This window comes from Macaca fascicularis, chromosome 17 (assembly GCF_037993035.2).
Source record: "Macaca fascicularis isolate 582-1 chromosome 17, T2T-MFA8v1.1".
Taxonomy (NCBI): domain Eukaryota; kingdom Metazoa; phylum Chordata; class Mammalia; order Primates; family Cercopithecidae; genus Macaca; species Macaca fascicularis.
Genome location: NC_088391.1, coordinates 17,585,039 through 17,608,469, shown reverse-complemented (window position 1 = coordinate 17,608,469; position 23,431 = coordinate 17,585,039). Strand labels below are relative to the sequence as shown.

At 34.1% G+C, this 23,431-nt stretch overlaps 1 long non-coding RNA gene across 1 annotated transcript in view; it reads left to right on the top strand.

Moving 5' to 3' along the window:
- The window catches only part of LOC102146740 (uncharacterized), a 52,460-nt gene extending 48,187 nt beyond the window's left edge, over positions 1-4,273 (top strand). Inside the window, exon 7 of the long non-coding RNA XR_001486337.4 lies at positions 4,127-4,273. This is a non-coding gene — a long non-coding RNA (uncharacterized lncRNA). The remainder of the gene's footprint in view (positions 1-4,126) is intronic.
- Positions 4,274-23,431: the final 19,158 nt, after the last annotated feature.

Sequence of the window (23,431 nt, the reverse complement as noted above, 5' to 3'; positions counted from 1 at the left end):
TTGGAAAGAAATCAAAATTCAAAGTACTATTTCTGCTTAATGCATATCACTTTCACACAATTATGAAGATGAAAATTTATGAATCAACCTATCCAATGTCGGGAACTGTTTGTACTCTGTCTCTTCAAAGGCAAACACCTTTTTGATTTGTAATTATTTTGATTACTCATATATCTCCAATATCTGTAATCGTACCTGGCACAAGACAACTACTAATCTTGTTACAGTTAGTTAAATAATAGCTTTTTGTTAACTGAGTGATATAGTTGATAAATTATATAATTATATAATTTGTTAGTTGAATGGTATTTTGTTATAATATTTATAAAGTATTAATTAGTATTGAGGACAAAATGCATTAGCTTCACTAAGCTATAAAGAAATCCCTACACTATACGTACGTACCCAATGAATCATTGGTTTCCAAGAGGAAATTAAGTAAACAAATAATGCATGAAATCCATCTGTAAGACTTCAGTGAAAGTTAAAAATATAAACAATGTGTTGAAAATAGTTCTTATACTTTGTGTCATTTTCTTTTTCCTCCTCAGGTTTCTCTCTCTCTCTTTCTTTCTTTCTTTTTTTTTTTTTTTTTTTTTTTTTTTGAAACGGAGTCTCTCTCTGTTGCCCAGGCTGGAGTGCAGTGGTATGATCTTGGCTCACTGCAACCTCCATCTCCCAGGGTCAAGTGATTCTCCTGCTTTAGCCTCCCAAGTAGCTGAGATTACAGGCACATGCCACCACACCCAGCTAATTTTTGTATTTTTGTTTTTAGTAGAGACAGGGTTTCACCATGTTGGCCAGGCTGGTCTTGAACTCCTGAGCTCAAGTGATCTGCCTGCCTTGACCTCCCTAAATGTGCTGGGACTACAGGTGTGAGCCACTGCACCTGGCCTCCTCCTCAGTTTTACACACTGTGGTAGACACCTCTGTATATGCTGATGGTGTCCCACATTCAGTGTATGCCAATGATTTTCTGCTTCACATTCTTTCCCAAGGTTTGGAAGTACACATAAAATACGTAGTCCAGGAGAAAGTTAATCAAAAGAGCAAACCATAATGAAGAATGGGAAATACTGAATGAATGAAACATCCACAAACTTTTCAAAGATAAACTCTAGGGTGTATATTCACTGTTTTGGAGGGTCCCCAGTGGATGAGTTTTCACAGAAATGGTCAACTTGATAACTAACTAACTTCCTTCCTCTTTCTCTTTCTTTCTTTCTTTTCTTTCTCTCTCTCTCTCTCTCTTTCTTTCTCTCTTTCTCTCTTTCTTTCTCTCTCTCTCTCTCCCCCTCCCTCCCTCCCTTCCTTCCTTCCTTCTTTTTGTTTCTTTCTTTTTCTTTCTTTCCTATTTCTTTCTTTCTTCTTTTGACAGAGTTTTGCTCTTGTTGCCCAGGCTGAAGTGCAATGGTGCATCTTGGCTCACAGCAATCTCTGCCCTCCTAGGTTCAAGTGATCCCCTTGCCTCATCCTCCCGAGTAGCTGGGACTACAGGCACATGCCACCATGCCTGGCTAATTTTGTATTTTTAGCAGAGATGGGGTTTCTCCATGTTGGTCAGGCTGGTCTCAAACTCCCAACCTTGGTTGATCCACCTGCCTCGGTTTCCCAAAATGCTGGGATTACAGGCATGAGCCACCATGCCCCGGCCAATAAAATACTCTTTAAGTGCTTTTGCTTTTTCCCTTTATACCTCTCTCTGCTCCCTTAATGTTACTTCTTAAAATTGCATCACAAATAAACCACCTGTAGTCAAATCTTTGTCTCAGACTTTGTTTTGAGAAACCAAATGTTTAGATGCAATCATTTTATTTATATATTTTATTTCACATATGAAGTATTTGTAAACCAAAATATTTCTGTTTATCTTCAGTGATAAAGTCATTCATATCTAGGACAGATTCAGGTGTAGTAGTTGTAACAGTTTGTACGAGAAATAATTATATGGTCAAATATCTTGAATATGTTTTCATCATGCATTTTGCTAAAGCATAAAGGACATGAGTTCCGGGTAAATATTGTAGTGACAGTCTTTTCTGTACTTCCTTGCCATTCAAATTACTGTCAATAAATGTGACAGCAAGGATAAAATTCATAAAAAAAATTTAGCCACAGTTTCTGATATGATGGAAGAAATGATGTGTAAGTTACCTTTATGTCCACAAAAACCAGCAAAGTGTCTGGCAGAAACATTGACGCTTAATAAGTGTCTGCTGTTGGATATTTTAAATCATGTTTACTGTGTGGCAGCATTAATAGAGATGTAAATCACATCCGAGTTAATCATTTCATCTGTCTTGCATGTTGTAGTTCATTAGGTGATTATAATACTCATTCTGCAGTTCTTATGTATCATTTTTTCTCTGAATTTAAAAGCATTTGTTTCCACTAATAATTATTAATATATTATGGGCAGCAAATATAGCAACCTTAATAGAACTAATAATCTTTATGCCCCTTTTATGTCACCCATTCTCTATTCAACCTTATCCAGAATTTTAGTTCATCTAAAAGGTCTGACTTGTGAATTAACAATTAAGATTTTCTTCCCTGAATGATCTGCATCCCTGGTTACCATGATTTTGGGGGGCAAAATTTCTCAATTTTCTATTTACATTTTCAGTGGTCATGTAAGAAGCAAGACTCACCCCAGTGAATCCTTTGCGTTCCAGAATACTCAGCCTTGTCCCATTATCGAACTATAAACTTATGCCCTCATACTGAGTAAATTATTTATTCCAGTAAAAGAACTCATTTGTTTTCCTACCAGCCTATTAACATGGGAAGACCCAGATACAGCAGCTGCAGCTTTATGTTTAGTGAAACATTATGTCATCTCATGGTATTATCTCCCACCAGGGACCAGAAATTCGAAGCCAGAAGGGCATTAAGTTGTAGAGACAAGAAGCATATATTAGCCACATATGTCAATGGAAATCTTTCTGAGAAGGGCAATTTCTTGGAATTCCAGCAACCAGGAACACAGCATTATATAATGTCTCTTGGTTCCAAGTATAGGTTACATTTGCAGAATAATGGCTAAACACCAGAGTGTCATTTCCTAGCTCTTAAACTGTGACTTCAAGGATCCATTTCCATAATCTATCAGAGGAATGTCATCCTTTAAGTTAAGATGTGCAATCAATGCAAAGTATCATGGAATGAATAACATTTCCTGTCTGTAAAAGGAGACATTTAAAATAATAATTTAAAAGTGGCTACCTAATATGTTCAGGAACACCAAATTTCCAGTGCTAATGAGTTGCCTGATGCAGCGAACTGTGATAGAATGCCAAAATTATCTCAATATTAATTGCACAAAGTAAAAATATCAACATGATGCCACAGGGATAAAGAAAATTGCAGGAGTCTGTCATAAGAATGAGATGTACAAGACTTCCATATTAATCTCTCATGCATACCTGTGAATATTAGGGATCTGTATATTTCTCTTAACTGAAAAACTGTGATACCATCCATTATTAATGCAAACGGAACAAACTATTACCATGTATTAGGAGAAAATATATACTGTAAACTAAAAGCTGAAACAGGACTAGATAATATATCCTGAGAACAGGATCCAGAAGTTGCACTACTCACCTATCAGACGGCAACAAGAATCCCAATGCTAGTGATAATCATGGGTCCTAAGAACCCCAAAAAGCTGGATTTACTAACATTTTCATATGTGGTACATGGGAATGGGGTTATATGAAAGAGGACACCCTGGATTATGCAGTTGGCAAGTATTTAAAATGTATGGGAATAATGGTAATAGACTTATGTGCTTGACTCAGGTACATGAAGAAAAATTAGATGACTGCAGACTATTTCAGAGCTGGAAAGTGATTGTAGAGGTAGACAAAATTTCTCTAGCTACTGTTTTCTTGACACATTTTCCAAATATGAGAAAACAGCAAGTGGATGAAATTTTGTATTTAGTACTCTGACAGAAGCCTGCTCCTAGAGGGCATAGACAAAATCAGAGATTTTGTTATTTTCACCGGAGTGGAGCCAGAGAAATTGGAGTCTCTAGAGGTTAGGATTCTAATGTGAAGTGATGTGTGAATAAATGACTTCAACGCATGTATGAAAACGCAAGTTTTATTTATCTACTCAGGTATGATGAGACCAAAAGACCAGGAGACAACTGCCAAAGGTTATATAACTCCAGATCCAAAGGGAAAGGGACATGACACTATGCGGGAGGCACCTGGAAAAGCACCAAGGTTGGTCAGGAGGAAGATGGACTGTGCTGAAACTGCAGGCAAGAGCTTTTATTTTGGTTTTTGCAGGAAAAAATGGGCAAGGTAGTGTAAGCAGGCTTGGAATTGGCTAGCTGGAGCAATTTTGGGAGGCTCCGTTGTGTAGGAGCTCTTCCTAGTTGTCTAGTATCTGGCTCTGGGGTAATTAGGGCAAGGAAATCATGGCCCAGACTGTAAGAGCATGATTTTAAAATGTGGTCGGGGATATGGGTTCTGGGTTAGTTTAGTTTGCCTGTGAAAAGCATGTTTGCATGTGAGTTCTTTGTATCTTTGGGAATTGATACGTCTTAGGACAAGCAGTCCTCCCAGGATCAGCAAGTCCCTAATATGTGAAAACATTGAAAATACAAAAAATTTACAAAGCATAATTAATACAACCCACAGTCGGTTTTCCCCTTCTTTTTTTTTTTTTTTCCCCATTATTTGAAATACAAAGTGGGATTCTAAGAATCTAAGTAGATAACCTTCTTAATTTCAATTAATAGTTGTTTTTAATAGAAGATTAAATGAAATGGAAGTGTTGGCTAATTGATTAATAAACTGGAAGACAAGAAAGTCAAAAAAATCCAGAATCCTTGTAGAGAAAAATTCCATAGATTGTTTAGAAGAGAGTGTAAGAGCTATATAAGATACAAGAAAAAAATTAATATATGTTAATTAAGTTCTAAAAGGAGAAAAGAGGAAAATAATATGACAGAAGAAATAAGGAAAGTCACCAAGAGTTCTCCAAAGCTGAAGAAAGTTATTCAAGTACAGATTTGAGAACTTCAATAAACCTTAGTTGAAATATGCGCAAAGTAAACCACACTGAGGCATATTAGGATAAACACAACCAACAACTTAAAGCAAAAGCAGCAGCCAGAAAAAAAATCATTTCCTTCAAAGCAATAATAATAATGATAAACTAATTTTTTTTTTTTTTTGAGACAGACTTTTACTCTTGTTGCCCAGGCTGGCACGTACTGGCATGATCTCAACTTGCTGCAACCTCCACCTCCCAAGTTCAAGCGATTCTTCTGAATCAGCCTCCCAAATAGCTGGGATTACAGGCACCTGCCACCACACCGGGCTAATTTGGTATTTTTCATAGAGACCGGGTTTCACCATGTTGGTCATACTGATCTCGAACTCCTGACCTCAGGTGATCCACCTACTTCGGCCTCCCAAAGTACTGGGATTACAGGCATGAGCCGCTGCACCCAGCCACAACAAATAAATTTTTAATAGCAATAATGGCAGCTCAAAATTAATGGAAAAAGATCTTTAAAGGGCTTGAAGAAAAAATTGACAACAAAAACAAAGAATTCTTTGCTAATACACCAATACTAAAAGAAATACTAAAATGATTCTTTGGAAAAAAGAAAAAGTATTTTAGACAAACCCATCAAATATCCAAAAGGTTAAATATATGGATAAAATTAAGTAAATATCAGTTCAAAAAAATAGTGATAATTATAAGATAATGAATGCCTTTGGCTTTAAATATTTACATATGATTAAAATACAGAGTAATGACACAAGAGAAAGCATTAAGAATTCTAAGGTTATAGAAAAATCAAGGAATTGTTAAAGTAATGATTTCTATTAGGTTCTAATTATTTGGGAATATGTGATGCAATGTCTAGTTTAACTTCTGGACCAAAAAAGGTACAGGAATGTTTAATCAGCATATTAATAGAGGAAGGAAATAACTATATTTGATTAAATCAAAAGAGGAAACAAAAAGAGACAAAATACATATATAGCAGATGTATCAAATAGAAAACAAATAGATAATATATAACCACAATATAGAACTCATTTCAAATGGAAATAGACAAAATAAGACAAATATTGCTAAACTGGCTAAATCTAACAACTATGCTCTAAAACATTAGATGCAAGGGATTTGACTAAATTAAACACTCAATAACAACCATTTGTTTTACAAAAAGTAATAATAATGAAACTAGAAAAAACCAGGAATAGGCACTTCATTAATGTGAATAGGATTATATACAAAAATTATTCAGAAATCATTATTCTTGATGAATTAGTAAGAGCACGTCCCTAAAGATAGGGAATGAGGAAAGGCTGTAATTGTCTTCATTTCACATTTCAATGGACAGCCTGGTCAGAACAATATGATGGTGAAAATAATTTATAATGATTAGAATGTAAGAAAATAAATTGGCATTATTCATGGAAGGTTGATGGTGTGTGTAGTAATCTAAAAAATTTTATGGATAAACTGTTAGAGATAAATATATTTTCATTATAACATGATTAAAATTAGAAATTTAGTATATCTGCAAAAAAATTGAAAATTACAATTGGTATAATTTATACTTGCAACAATAAGCATCAGCAGCTAGGAATGAATTTAATAAGTGATGAGTAAGACCTCTCTATTAAAAAATGCAAAGGAAGTACTACCTAATGGAGGGCTACATCATATTCATTGTTCGGAAGATTTAACTTTTTTTGAGAGATGGTGTTGTTCTGTTGCCCAGGCTATAGTGCAGAGGCATAGTCATGGCTCACTGCAGCCTCACCCTCCTCGGCTCAAGTTATCCTCCCACCCTGGCCTCCCAAGTAACTAGAACTATAGGTGTGTGCCACCATGCCCAACAATTTTTTTTTTTTTTTTTTTTTTGGTAGAGGCAGGATCTCACTATATTGCCCATGCTGGTCTCAAATTCCTGGCCTCCCTCCTTGGCCTCACAAAGTGCTGGGATTATAGGCATGACTTACCCAGCCCAGCAGGATTCAACGTTTTTAATGTGTTGCAGCTTCCAAAATCCTTCCATGCATTTAATGCACTTACAGTTAGATTTATAGCATGTAGTTTTTGGCTGGAAATGACAAATGGATATTTAAAACCATATGCAAATGTAAAGGTAAAAATAGTTATGACAATAATAAAGAAGAATGAATCTGCCAGCATGACAGTACGGATACAAGATTTTTAAAGCTATAGTTGTTAAATAATGTGGTAGTAACACAAACTAGACATGCTACCAAATGGAACATAATAATATCTAGAAACAGACCCTTTAAATACAGTCAGTTTATGACAGAGGAGATACATAAGTACAAAGGAGATAGCATTATATTTTATGTTGCTGTGGAAATTTGATGATGCTGTGGAAATTTGATGTTTAAATGGAAGTATAATGTAGTTTTTATATGTGTATGTGTGTGTACATAGATAAATGCCTCTTTTACAGTCACACCATACACAAAAATCAATTTAGGATGAACTATAGATCTAAATATAAAATGTAAGTCTACAGTTTCTTGAAGATAACACAGACACACTTCATGACATTGAGGGAGACAACCATTTCTTAAATACTATAAAAAATACTTACCTAAAAGTAAAAACAAATGATAAACTGGAAAATATTAAGAGCTTTTTTTTTCCTTTAAAACAAACCGTTATATGAGTGAATAAAAAGCTATTATATGGGAAAAGATATTTTCAATGTATACACATGAAAAAAGATAATATAGGATAGACATATAGACAGACAGCAAAACAGACATACATACTACCTAAGGAGACAGATTCCTATACATAAAAAATATTCCCTGGAGATAATTTTGTCCTTACTTTTTCATACAGCCTTTCCTGATGTGGTCTATGTGATTAATAACATATTCTTTTGTTTGATTTTTCCCATCATTAAATGGTAGCACACTAAAAAAAAAAAAAAAAAAAAAAAAAAAAAAAGTGTAGAGACCGACAAGCCAATAGAAACATGAACAAAAATGTAATCAGGCACTTCACAAAAGGAAATACCTAACTGGCCAATAATAAATGAAGTTTCTCAACATTTTCAGTGGGGAGATGAGAGTATATGTGCCTCTCCCTGAGAAAAATAAAACCAGTCAATAGGCAAAGTATATTAAAACTGTGAATTCATTTCTTAAGATCAGCGGAATCCTTTATCACAGAGCAATAAATTGCCCTTTGGTGAGTACTAAATGATAGTGGGTTTATGCAAAAGCTAATTTAGATAATTAATTCTACCACATAAGTGTCAGATACACACTTTTTTGGCACAGAGCAACAGACAATACATATTAGTCTGTAAAATCCGTTTTATAACGCATCTTAATCAAGTACTGTGTGCTTGATAGGATGCAATAGCATTAGAGCAGATTTAGGCATCTGAGAACCAATTTTTTATGTGATTAAACAACCTTAAAACTCCCAGAGCATTTTAATAATCAAGAATGTTTTTTTAAAAACATTAGCATAATAAAAATGATCTTAGTGGAAAATACTAATATGAGAATGTAATGGATGCAAGACACTGTTCTGAGAGTTTTACATGTATTAATTTATTTAATACAATCATACTATGAAGTTGGTCACGTTACATTTTCTGTTTTACGGATGACAGTGTTGAGGCAGAGAAGTTTCATTATCTGCCCAAGATCATTGCATTTACAAGTGACGAACCCACTGCACAAATTTTGGCAATATGTTTCACATTAATTAGCATTTACTATCTGCATTTTAGAGTCGATTCTGTTTTATTGCTCTGTATTTATTTTCTCATCTTATTTCATTTGCAATCTGTTCACTAATACACCACGAATTTTGAATACTAATAATTAAATTAACAATGACTGGTAGTTTAAATGTCGGCTTACTGAAAAGGAAATTGGAAATGACTTTGTGTAACTTTTGATATTTCTGAACATTTTATACTTTCATAAAGTAATGCAAATTCCATTAGCAGTAGAATAACACCTCACAAATCTTTCTACATATAAATCAAAGAAAGAATGTATTAAAGTATCTTATATTTTACCATTGCCAAATAAAAGCTGTTCGTAACAGGTTCACATAGTCTCATTAATTTTTAGACTCCAGTGGGAATAAAATTTACAGATCATTAAATTTTTACTTCTTTTCTCTGCAATATCTCTAAATTGTTGTTTCTTCGTCTGTGAAAAGTAATATTATTTTACATTTTCGCACAATGTTTACAAAAATGCTACATTTTATAGCTATTCTCTCAATATGCCTGAATTTTAACCAAGAAAACAATTTCTGAAGATTTCATTACCTCAAAAATATTTGACAGACTTGCTCTTTATGATAAGTAGAATGATGAAGAGGATGATAATTTTATTAACCAAACCTTTTTTTTTTTTTTTTTGCAGATGACAGAAACTTCATTGGCTTTGGCAAAGCAGAAATTTATTAGCTTACAAGGTAAATGGGGGAATTAAGTAACCAAATTTGGGGAAGAGTAAGGATGCAGCTAAGCCTTAGCATCAGCAGGACAAGAATTTCAGACACCATGGGAATCTACCTCTATCTTTCATCTACCTATGTCTTTGATATTGTTTAGAAATCTCTTATTCTGGCATGTGTTTTCCACATGTTAATTATCACATAACTAAGAACTCTCAGACCTCATGACTCACAGCATTTGTTACTTTGGAAGCACCCCATTTCGGTTTTAAAATACTCAGAAAATCTATATGATGTTCCTACCTGGGTCTGCTGCTCAGCTTTGGGCAATGAACCCAGGTAATGGTGTCACGTGTTAAAAATGGAAGAGCCCATGAGAACCATAGAACTGGAATGGTATAATAAAGAATGTCTAGGCTGGGCACAATGACTCACGCCTGTAATCCCAGCACTTTGGGAGGCCAAGGCGAGCAGATCACCTGAGGTTGGGAGTTTGAGACCAGCCTGACCAACATGGTAAAACCCCATCTCTACTAAAAATACAAAAATTAGCCAGGCGTGGTGGCTCATGCCTGTAATCCCAGCTACTCGGGAGGCTGAGGCAGGAGAATGGCTTGAACACGGAAGGTGGAGGTTGAGGTGAGCTGAGATCGTGCCATTGCACTCCAGCCTGGGCAACAAGAGTGAAACTCTGTCTCAATGAAAAAAAAAAAGAATGTCTAAAAAGATGAGAACTGCACTTCCCAATACAAGAATAGGGTCACTGGGCTGACAAAGCAATGATATTCTATTGTGAATTAACATTGATGACAGTAAAGGTGGGTAAAGGTGGGTAGTAGAGCAACACTTAGTTCATGTTATTATGATTGTTATTGAGAAAAATGCCCTGGAAGAATTTGTTCCTAACTACTTTAAGGTAGTTAAAACCTAGTTTGGAGGCAAAAATATGTGAAAATATTACATAAAGTCTCCATATTTTTCAGTGCAAGAATATTGATTTAAATACATGGAATAAAATAACCACTGAGACGTCCCCAAATAAGGTTAAAATTCAAAAAAATTATATTAATTTTAAAAAGTTCAAGTTTTAAAAAAATCCTATACCATGATTTTATTTTTATTACCTTTTGGTTAATAATTTGTGGATAAATGTTGAGATATTATGCTAATATTCTCTTCTCTCTCATCCACCCACCATTCATAGAATCCACTAATCCACTGATGACTCCCATCTCTATTTACTACCACTATGGTGATTGCCAAATAGAAATTATATCATCCTTCCTAAATTTTTTCCTACATTTGCTACTTTCTTTTTCACTAAGAAAAGTAGTATATACACACTACTTTTATTCCACTAATCAAAGTAGTGTGTATATGTAAAATATATACACATACATATACATACATACACACAAAAACATTTAGTCTAATAGATTTCTGTTTTATTCATTGGGGTCTAGTCTGGTACTCTCATTGTTTATTTGATGTTAATATTTTTCTAAATTTAGCCAATAAGAGCCCTGTCAAGCTGCCTCCTGCATTCTCTTCATGTTCCATTACTCTCTGAGCATTTCCTTATGCCTTGTTTTTTCAATCAATACAATCTGCAAGCTTATCTTGTTCTTTTCTTGTCCCCATTTTGAAATCAGCCATTTCTGCAAGACTGCCTGCTCCTTTCAGTAGAAGATGGTATTTAGATACCAATACCCAGAAACTAGATGTGCTCAGTGCTTCTATGCTCTCCCATTAGACAGAACTGAGAAATATGTACAAATAGATAGATATGCAGATATACAATTTGATTCTTACTGTTCTTGGTTGTTGTATTTGTGAATCCACTTCCTTGCTAAAATTTATTTGAAACCCCAAAATCAATACTCATGATGCTTTTGCTGTATTCATAGACATGCTCAAAGTGACAAATTGAGGCACCCCATGAAGGTGTTCCCAGTTGAGATCATCTAAGGCAATTTAATCCCTTCTTGTTTCCATACTATAAACAAGTATCCCCTTTGTGATCTGTTTAGTGTTACAGTTTTCACATCTTGATTTTTTTGGTGATTTTGCTATTTAAAATGGACCCCTAGGGTAGTGCTGAAGTGCTGTCTAATGTTCCTAAGCACAAGAAGCCTGTGATATGACTTACAGAGAAAATATGTGTTAGATAAACTCCATTCAGGCATGAGCTATAGTGCTGTTGTTGACTATGAATCAACAATATATATTCAATAAAGTGTCTTTAAGCAGAAACACACCTAAAACAAGGTTATGTAATGATCAGTTGATTAAAACGTGACCAGAGCCTCACAGGAACCCAACTCTATATTATCCCTAAAAACAATGGTTTTAGTTTTTGCTGATTCCATATTCACAGCCATTTTTATAGAACATAATACTGCAAATAATAAAAGTCTACTATGTATAGGCATATGCACACATACATATATAACCATTTCTATTTATCTGTGTGTATTTGTGTCTGTGTATGTATAAATAAAGCTCATGAGTTCATATCAATATTTTTAATTTCAATCGAACACATTGGGGTTCTTTTCAACTGTCTTCCTTTGCCATAATTATGAATCTATTTTCAGGCAATGATAAACCTGATTCCCATACCCTCAGTATACTTGCAATAAGTACAAAGTACAATAAGTATACATTGCGAATACTTATGTATACTCACCAATATTTTGGCATCTCTTTGGCCATATCCTTCATAGGCCCTATCTTGTCTATGCACCTGTCTGCTTTCTTGGCTTCAGAGCATTGCCTCCAAGTCCTCTACAGCACAACTCACCCCTCAGCCTCCAACCTTATGATGTACTGAGATATTATGTTGCCCCTCTCGCCTCACTACCTGTGCTGGGCTTTGAGGCTGATGTCATTACACTTATAAACCCCAGGAGTGGAGGGAAGGTAGGAAGGAAAAGGGTGATGTTAAAATAATGATTAAAAAGGAGATAGGATGACAAGAACATGCAGTGAATATTTAGGGCATGTTTACCTCTAAGGGAGCATAATTTTACAAAGTTTCTGTTACAAACAACAAATGTATTTAATCTGTCAATTATAAAGATACTAACATATATGAAAATTTGGAAGCAATGTCAAAAATTAGAGTGAATATTGAAGTGAATATTAAAAATATCACAGAATGCATGCAATTGTACATATATGCTAGTTAAGCTCCCTATAAGTACTATATATAGATTGCAGTGACATATGAGGCAACCACCAGACCTAAACTTAGTTGCTTACTTCAACAGATCATAATATGTTAATCAAATGTTGGTGATTTTTAGTAATTATTTGAAATTTTGATTAAAATGTTTATCTGAGTGAAGTCTCACAGATAGATGTTAAAGTCGACACAAACACTACATAAAACATATATTGTGCATGTAAGAAAACTGCACATGTGTAATACATAAATCTGTCAAAAATGTGAATTAGGTAGCAGACTTTACAAAACTGCTACAAATTACAGGTGGCTAATACTTTAACATATCTTTAATTACTTTATATTGTATTAATAGTGAAAAAGAGAAATTTTAAAATAACCTATCTTTTTTCTTACATTATTTAAAACTATTATATTATTACAAATCAGGTAACATAAGTGCTGGAAGTCCAATTTACATGTGTGTTTCTAATTGTCATCATTAATTAAATGTTTGAAGTCAAATGCATATATACAGCCAAATCCAGAGATTCTTAGAAAATTAAAAGCTTAGTGATCTAGTAATTTGGATGGATAAATCAATTGCATGGAAAGGAAAATGAAGCCTTAAGGCAATTCTTGAAAAAAATGCAAGGCAAACAAGCAAACGAACGCCTTTTTATTCATACAGGTGTGTGTGTGTGTGTGTGTGATTGATTTTACCTCCTTGATTTTTTTTTCAAGGCCTTGGTTAAGTATAAACCAGCATATATATACATGCCTTCTTTTTTATAGTAGAAACACACCTACATTTTCATGAATCAGACAAAATGTTGAGACACAAGAAAGAAATTGTGAAAAAGAGTGATACTACATTGGATTCATTAAATGAAATTCTGGGCATTTATTTCAAAATGGCATTGAGATCAAGTGCATATTCTTCCATAATTTGAAACTTTTTATTTTGCATATCATAATTTTAAAAATAATGTGACATTAGTATTCATATTTTCTCAGGATATATGAGCTATAGTGAAAAATTAAACTTGGGTTAATTATTTGGAGAAAAGCACTTAGTGAAAGATTAATATTCATTCTTACAAAACATCTAAAATCTCAGCATATTTTCAAATAATTCTACTCTGCATAATGCTGGAAGAAAGTGATATCATTTTAAGGATATGTAAAAATATCTACCTTTATAGTTAGAATACACTGAGTTTCTGTTCTTTGGAAAAACTTCTTGTATTTAGCATACTGGTAGTACTAGTGTTAATGTTAACAGAAATTATAAAAGTAACAGAAATTAAGGAGCACTTAGCATGTTCTAAGCACTTTGCTAAGTATTGTGTATTATTACCTCATTTGATCCTCATGATAACATTAAATGAATCTCACATTTTACAGATGAGGCAATTGGAAGAGCAGGGTTAAACTGACTTGTCCAACCTGCTAGTACGTGGTGGAAGTCTGGTTTCAAACCCATTAAATAGGACTCAAGAGTCTGTGTAGGATGCCATTCTGCCATTCCTTCTCTTCATATCTTTGAAATGTATGATGAATTATAACCATTTAAAATAAACATGTAACCCACTTTATATCATACATATTTTCTTAAAATGTTAAATAGCTTAATTTTTTCACAAACTGTATTACATTTTTCATATATTAGGACTGCAGGATTGCTAATGAAGCAATGATAAAGTTTCTCTGAAAAGGGTAGATTTTTCCTTTATGAGTTATCCTTTTCGTTTTTGAGTTGATATCTAGAGGATCTGTTTAAAACAAAACATGTCAAAGATCATGATAAAATTCACAAGCTAGTCGTACCAATATAGTAATAGCTACACAGAGCCCTCACTGTTTAAAAGAAAATGAAAAGAGTGATGCACTTAGCTCATGTTGGTGCTTTAGCTGGACTTGAAATGCAATAGAACAACAAAGTTTTATTACTAAAGTGAAAAGATTTGAGGCTATCTCAAAAAATCCTGGGAAACATTTAAAATGTCAAGATTTTGTGATCATAAAGGCATTACTGTTGACTTATAAAGTTGAGCAATTGCGTCCAAACTATTACCCACCCTCACCTTTGGTAGTTTCTACAGGCATTTGGTAGGAACCCCACAGCTTTCAACAGGCAAGACTTTGAGAAATATCAGTTTTACGTTGCTATTCGCTCATCTCATTTTGTTCTTAGAGAGAGAAAGTTGAAGATCATTTACTTTGTTCTTAAGTTTTCTATAGATGTCCATGCATTCCACCATTATTTTGACCAGGAAACAATTTGTAAGTGCTCAGCTTTTTCATTTCTTCATTACCTTCATTCTGAAATAAGGAGAGTCCTAAAAGATGAGTTACATATTTATATAAGCTTCTTGGTAAAAGTTTGTGATTGATGGGCACCAGTAAGCCATAGACCAGGCCTATGAACTCCAGGCACCCCAGCTCATTCTGTAGTTGAAATTCTAGAATATCACTTTACCAGCCAACTTTTATCATTTTATTTGGGTGTGTGTGTGTGTGTGTATGTGTGCACCCTCACATGTCTGCCAACTTTTTAATCTCTTCGAAAGCATTGCTATCAAGTTGGCTCAAAGCATCTGTTACTGTAAGTAGCAGGAGAGCTCAGCCAGGATTCCAGTTACCTGCTTCCAAATGTACCAATCTTGTTTCATTTACTCTCCCAGTAAACCTCTCTCTATCACCACTGGATTCATTTAAAATGAGTCAAAGATATTATATTACATAATCTGAAAGTATCCATTTCTAAGATACAAGAATTCTTTCATATCATGTACAATCTTGTCAGTGTTTTTAAATTTCTCTTTTATAATTGCGGTGTTTGTGTTCAGTTGATATGTCTTTTATGTCTTTTTAAATCTATGAATTTGTAAAGTTAAGCGAAATCATTGGTTTTATAATATTTTCTACATTCTAGAGTCTGCTAACTGCATCTGTCTTGTATGTTTGACGATTTCCTTCATTTCTTTGTGTTTCCTACAAATTGGAAGCTAGAACTAAGTGCTTAAGATTCCGATTTGATTGTTCTAGACAAGAATTATTCATAGATGCTGCTGTGTACTTCCTATGGCATTACATCAGGATGTATAGAATGTCCTATTATATCTGTTTTTGTAATTTTAACATTAGTCGGTTCAGTTGGGGACAGCCTGGTCCATTAAAAAATTCTTCATCAGCTTTTTATTTTATGGTTTTAGCAGCCAAAAAATAATTTTTAACTCATGGTGTTATTAGGGTTTCCCAAATAGTAATATTCAAATTTGATTATTATGTCTGAATATATTTAGCTGGAATTCTATTTTAAAATTCCTTCATTAGTTATTCAGTACCGGAGAGTCAGAATAAATACTTGACTATTTTTCTTTATTTTTCAGTGTTCAAAATAATAAGTTGGCACCCTAGCAACCAGAAAAGTTGAGAATAAGAATGTTTAAAGTATTATTAGGAACCAATGGATTTAAAAAAATTAATGTGCTTCCATTCATTGCACGTTATTATTATATTTTTTTGATGCTTAACTAGTCCTGTATTTGTTCATTTGGAGTCTTCTCAAATTGTCTCACAACTCCATCATGGTCTGAGTGAACATATATTGCACATTCTTTTACAGCTGTTGAGATGTGTTTTATGATTCAGAATGCTAATATCTTGGTAAATGTTTGATGTGATCTTGAAAGGAATGTGTATGCTGGTGTTGTTTGATGAACTATTCTATAGGTGCCAAAGAGCCAGTTGACGGATGGAGCTGTTGACTTCAATGATGTCCTTACTGATTTTCTGCCTGTTGGATCTGCCAATTACTGATAGAGGGGTGGTGATGTATTATTCTCTAATAGTGGATTTAGCTAGTCGCTCTATCAGTTAACTTTGCTGTGTCAATTCTATTAGCTTTTGCTTCACTTATTTTGATGTTCTGTTGTTAGATACACTCACATGAAGGATTTTTATGTCTTCTTCAAGAATTGATGCCTTTATCATTATGTAATGCCCCTGTATATCCCTCATAATTTTCCTTAGTCTTTTCACCTTTGTCCAAAATTAATATAGCCACAATACCTTTCTTTTCATTAGCGTTGGCATGGTGTATCTTTCTCCATACCTTTACTTTAGTATGTGTGCTTTTATTTAAACTGAGTTTCTTGTAGATAGCATATAGTTGGGATTTGTTTTTTAATTCATTCTGACAATCTGTCTTTAAATTTATGTATTTAGAAAATTGATATTTAAGGTGATTATTGGTGTAGTTGTATTAATATCTGTCACATCAGTTAAGATTTTTTTGCTACCCTTAGTCCTTTTCTTTGACTCTGACTTCTCTGCTTTTAGTTGAGCATTTTATGAGTTTAGATGATTTCATTTCCTCACTACCCTTAGCATATAAATTGTATATGTATTTTTTAACTTTTTTAAAGTTGTTGCCCTTGAGTTTGCAATATACATGTACAGTTAATTCAAGTCCTCTTTCATATTACAGTATAATACTTTATGGGTAGAACAAATATAAGAGATGATTCCCAATTCCTCCCTCTTCTCCCTTACAACATTGAGGTGATTCTTATTTCACTTATCTATAAGCTATAATCACTGAATACTAGGTTGTTATTATTACAACAGAACTGTTTGTTACATTATTTAAGAATAATAAACATATTTTATTTTTACCTTAATTTTTTCCTTCTGTAATGCTCTTCTTCCCCCTATATATATCTGAATTTCTGACTTGTGTCATTTTCATTCTTTCTGAAAAATTTATTCTAATATTTCTTGCAAGGCAAACCTACTGGCTAAAACTTCACTCAATTTTCGTTTGAGAAAGTCTTTATTTAGAGATTATTTTGTGGGATACACAATCTTAGAATTCTTTTCTCATTCAACACCTTAAAATATTTTACTCCTTTTTTTCTTGCTTGCATATTTTTTGAGGAAATATCTGATGTAATTCTTATCCTTTATCTTTTATTGGTAAAGTGTTCTTCTTCTCTAGATTCTTTCAATATTTTCTCTTTGTTTTCGATTTTCTGCAGTTTGAATATGATATGGTAAAGGGTAAATTTTTTAGTATTTATCTTCCTTGCCCATATCTGACTTTCTGGATCTATAGTTGCTATTTATTATTAATTTGGGGGTACTGTCTGTCATTACTGATTCAAATATATTATTTTTTTCTGTTCTTTTCCCTCTTCTCCCTCTAGTATTCTCATTATGAGTGTGTTACGACGTTTGTAATTGCCCTATAGTTTTTTGATATTTTATTCTGTATTTTTAATTATTTTTTCACTTTACATTTCAGTTTTGAAATTTCAGTTTGAAATTGGCGTTTCTTCAACTTCATTCTTTCTTTCTTTCTCGGTGTCCTCATAGCCCAACACAGGTTAGGTTGCCAAAATCAAATGACAAGGATGAGGTACAGTAGAAGGAAAGTGACTTTATTTTCCAAAGCTAGCAGCGGGAAATGATTCCGGCTCCTGCCTTAATGAAGCCACTTCAAAATTTTCAGGCAAAATAGTAGGGTGTAAGAAGGGGAAGTCTGGCATGGAGGGCATGCAAAGACGCAAGGTAGTGCAGGTGTACGTGATTTGTTCTGATAACTTATCTTGAGTTATTAACCCATCTTGTGAATGGGCTAGTGCCATCTTGGGCTCAGCCAGGTTGTAAATTACTCACAGCCTTATAATAATTTTCTGGTGGGGAATAATTCCATAGGCACTTGGATAGTCCCAAGATTCAGTCTCTGGAAATTCTAAGTAAACATAATTAGATAAGCTAGCAATGCAAGGGAGTGCCTGGTGGAAAGAAGGAAAGTAAAGGTTGTTATTTCATTACTAAAAAGTTAATACAAAGGGCCACAGAAGGAAAAGGGAAAAAAAAAAAAAAAAAAAACCTAAAAATAGGGTAGTCTGTTACATCCTGTCTTAATGAGCCCGTCAAAGACATTCTTCATTGTTTTGTATTTCCTCTTGATTCTTAGTGTTTCCATCCCTCTGTCTGCATTATTCATTATTGTTATATCTGCCTCAGAATAAATAAGTAACCCCGTAACTATTTACCTAAAATACTATTGGTTAATTTAGTTTCTCATCGACATTCTGACCAAGAAGAATGGGGCAGAAACATTTATCTTGAAATATATTAGGTAGGTTTTAGAATCTTTTCTGTTTTATCATCACAACTGCCAAAATTAGAGAGAAATGACTAGAATCGTTGTGAACTTGACTCACATATTCCAGTAACACTTTTCATTTTCTTCTTAGACAAGTATTTAAAAAGTTAAAAGAAGGAAACCTACTGAAGGCTGGAAATTTTATATGTTTATATATTTGGTTTTTATAAAACATAAATTATTTGATAGATTTTAAAAAGCCCTGAATCTCAGATAGATTACATAGCTTTGCCAATATCATGCACCTAAATAAGAAGGAAGGAGAAGTCTTCTAGCTTCAGAACACAAGTTTCCTTCAATGAACTGCAAACTGCCAATAAACTATTGGAGGGTCTCCGTAAGTAGATTTTCTCTTGCACTATATATTTTATGTGTAATGGCTGATTGGTGGGTAGAACAGCGTAGGAGAAGTTGCAAACATTCCACAGAAGGTTGTCAGGCTATCAGTAGTTTTGAGGGGCAGAGTAAAGAAAACACAGGACTTTGTAGGTATAAAAGCAGCATTTCCCGAGTATAGACATAGCTCTAGGGAGTTGCTACCACTGTCTTCAGGATTCAGTTCAACTTTGAGCTGGCTGACTTACATATAGGAAAATATTTATTCACCAACATGTGCATGCTATGCCTTCTGTCCCCTGTGAGTTATCCTTTGTGTTTTTATTCTACAATTAGAAATTGATTTTTTTTCCTGAAAGAATCATTTGAAAAAAGCTTTTCTTTACATATATTTATGAACTAACCTAGAAAGAGGTATTTCTAAAAATGCATCGAAAATTAATAACACCTACTACGAATCATATGGGTCAAGGGGTAGGCACAACTTCTTATAGATAAGTAAAGAAATACATGGAATAGGCCCAGTGCAGTGGCTCACCCCTGTAATCCGAGCACTTTGGGAGGCCAAGGCGGGTGGATCACAAGGTCAGAAGATTGAGACCATCCTGGCTAACATGGTGAAACCCCATCTCTGCTAAAAACACAAAAAATTAGCCAGGCGTGGTGGTGCGCACCTGTAGTCCCCACTACTTGGGAGGCTGAGGCAGGAAAATCACTTGAACCCGGGAGGCAGGGGTTGCAGTGAGCAGAGATCACACCACTGCACTCCAGCCTGGGTGACAGAGTGAGACTCTGTCTCAAAAAAAAAAAAAAAATACATGGAATAATCACACTGTTAAGTTTTCTAATTTGCAATGGATATAAAATACATGAGGATATAAAATGTACTCTTAAGTTCATTCTTAGGCATTAAAGAACATGCCAACTCCTTTATAAGAAATTACATATTTGCCATAGTAAGTATTTTTTATAATAGCTTTTAATAAAATATGTATCTAGTACAATTATTATCATCATAATAGTAATAAGAAAAAAGTACATTGATTGGGTGACTAGTATGGCTGGACTTATGACTTCATAGATTACCTCATTTAACAGTCATTCCAGATACCTGCCATTAATCAAAGATACCTAATAAGACAATTCCAAGAAAATGTGATCCTACCAATAACCCATAACCCTCTACTTTCCATTCAAGTGGCAGCCAGAGAAGACAATGGTGTTCTATGAGCACATCTTCCCACCTACCCACACCCAGACCTCCACTGGTTGGCTCGATTGCGGATTTGTGATTCAATGACATTGAATCAAACACTAGCATGCTACATTTTGCTAAGATATAAACTAGAATAGTCACATTTCTTTGTCTCGAAAATTGAACCATAAACTATGAAGAGAGAAAAAGAGTTCATACTGAGAACAGTAACTCAACAGTCATGAGAAAAATTGGAAAACCTATTTTAGGTTGAATATAATCCAAAGTAAGGTGAAAGTTTAAACTAGCAATGAGTAAGAGTTATAGGGTGGATAAAGAGTAAATGACAAAAACAGTTGGAAATAGATTAAAAAGGAGAATATACACAAAGAATAATCAAATCCCAAAAGGAAACGTCTCACATAAGCCTAACAGTTCATGACTCAAAGTTGCCTTGGGTTAAGAGTGAGCCTCTTGCTCATCCTGGCAACTGAAGATGACTGAAACTGCAATTTCCTCCCAGCGATCTTGTGCTTTTATTGTCCCTTTATGATGAAATGATTATTTTAAAAGACAATTCCACCCTTACTCTGCTGTAAAGAGTAGATAGTTTTACTTTTACTTTACAAAAAAGAAATAATAATTTCGAGTGTAAATAAAGTTTTCTAAGGTCATGCAGAGTGTCTGCTGCCCTCCATAATTCTGCACACTAACCTATTACATGCTATTGGTTTCCTATTATCAACTTTTCTTACTCTTCTTCGTTGAAACATTGATTTAGACAGCTGAAAATGAACTACAGTTTTTCAACAAAATGTTACTTAAAATTAATCAACCATTGCTTATAGACAAAAAGAAGTATAAGTGCTTGTTGAAAGTAAGGCACACAATTTTAGCTGAATTATTATATTGTATTAATTTCACATAGTATATTTAACAAGGATATCTCAATGACAGTGCTGCTAAGCATAAGTAAAATGTATAGATATTGTTATACTTACAAGTGATAAAGCAGAACTAGTTAAATCCTGGTGTGAAGGGCTCATTTAGATATGTCTTTGTATTAAGAGAATGATGAACCTCTAAGATTGGAACGAATCCAAAGCAACCTCCAAGAGTGGAACTAATCCACTGAAGCCTAGACCAGAAGGATTTCACGGTAAAACATGATATTGTAATTACAGAGTTTCTCAACCTGGGCACTATTAATATTTTGGACCAGTAACACTTTGTTGAGGGAAGCTGTCCTGTGCATTGCAGAATGCTTAGCAGAATTCCTGGCCTCTACACATTTGATTCCAGTAACAATATCCTAGGGGCAAAATTGCTCCTGGTTTAAAACCACTCTATCTGATGCTTTTTCATACCAATCTACCCTGTGCATTTGCATGAATCTAGAAAAAGAAGAGTAAGCAAGTTAAGACTAATAGCTCTGTTTTCATTTTTTTTTTTTTTTTTTTTTTTTTAAGGGAGAGCGGATAGTCATTGAGACATATGTTCTGCTTATGGGGAGAGTAACTTAAACAATGTTACCCACCTCTATGTGGAAACACAGGGTTATTTAGTACGTTGAAATTCCAGACATAACTATCTGTTCAGTAGCAGTGGTTCCTATAAGACAACAACTTCACTGTTCATTTTGTGCTAGTAGAACGGAACTTCATGGACCTTGGAGAAGCATACCCCAAACACTACAAATGATGGTCATACTTTGGAGAGATGATAAGACAGCAGATGCTAAAATCTAGATATCTTTTGTGAATATGAGGCATATCTACTGGGAACACATCATACAAATTTGTTGAGGAAAACATTGAAGATGGTGGCAATAAGCAGTTGGAGAAAAAGAAAAATATCAACATGCAAGGCACCATTGTTTTCTTGCTTCTTAATTGTAACTTTTTACTTTTTGTGTATATGGCTATCACAGAGATTTAAAAATTAATCATTGAAAAATCTGTATATCAAAATGATACCTCCACTCCCATGTTTATGGCAGCACTATTCACAATAGCCAAGATAAAGAATCGACCTGTGAGCATCAACACAGAAATGGATAAAGAAAATGTTATATACACAGTGGGATACCATTAAGCTTAAAAATGAAGGAAATCTTGTCATTTACAGCAACATGGGTGTGCCTGGGGGGCATTATTTTCAGTGAAATAAGTCAGGCACAGAAGGATAAATACCACCTGTTCTCACTTATATGTGGGAGCTGAAAAAAGCTCAGCTCATAAAAGTAGAGGATAGAATTGTTTAGTATTAGAGGCTGGGAATGGTAAGGAGGAGGAGAAGATAGCTAGAAGTTGGTTAATAGACACCAAATTGTCTAGATGGAAAGAAAGTTCCAGTGTGCTGTAGCACTGTAGGGTGACTATCGTTAACCATAATCTACTATATTTTCAAATAGCAGGAAGGGAGAACTTTGTTCCCAACACAGAGAAATGATAAATGTTTGAAGTACTGGACATTCTCACTACTCTGAGTTATTACACATTGCACACACGCATCAAAACATCACTCTGTATCCCATAAATATGTTCAATATTACAAGGCAACTCAAAATAAGAAAAAATGAAATCTTGATTATCTAGTTTCAGTATTTTACCACTTCCCCCAAAATGCAAAAACAATTTAGTACTATTTATCAGCCTCCTATTGTCTTGTATTTTACTATACATTTTATAAATCCCATACCACATGTACTTTCTCCCTAATATTGATTTACATATACCTACACACATCCATACTTCCCCCTGGGATTCCTTTGTTTTAGTCCTTTATTATTCATTTTAGAGAAGATCTGCAAGTTGTGAATTCTTTTAGCATATGATTGGTTCTATCATATGCTAAAAGAATATGATAGAATACATTAAAGTATGCTTTTTCATTTTGAAGGATATTTTCACAGAGTGTAGATTTTGAGGGGTTTATGTCTACTTTTAATATTTTAAAGGTATCATTCTCTTATCTTCCAGCTTCCATAGTTTTTGACAAAAATTTAAACATCAGTCTTGATTTTCCTTTGAAGATACTATGACTTTTTTCTAACTGCTTTAAAATGTTTCCCTCAGTCTTTGGTATT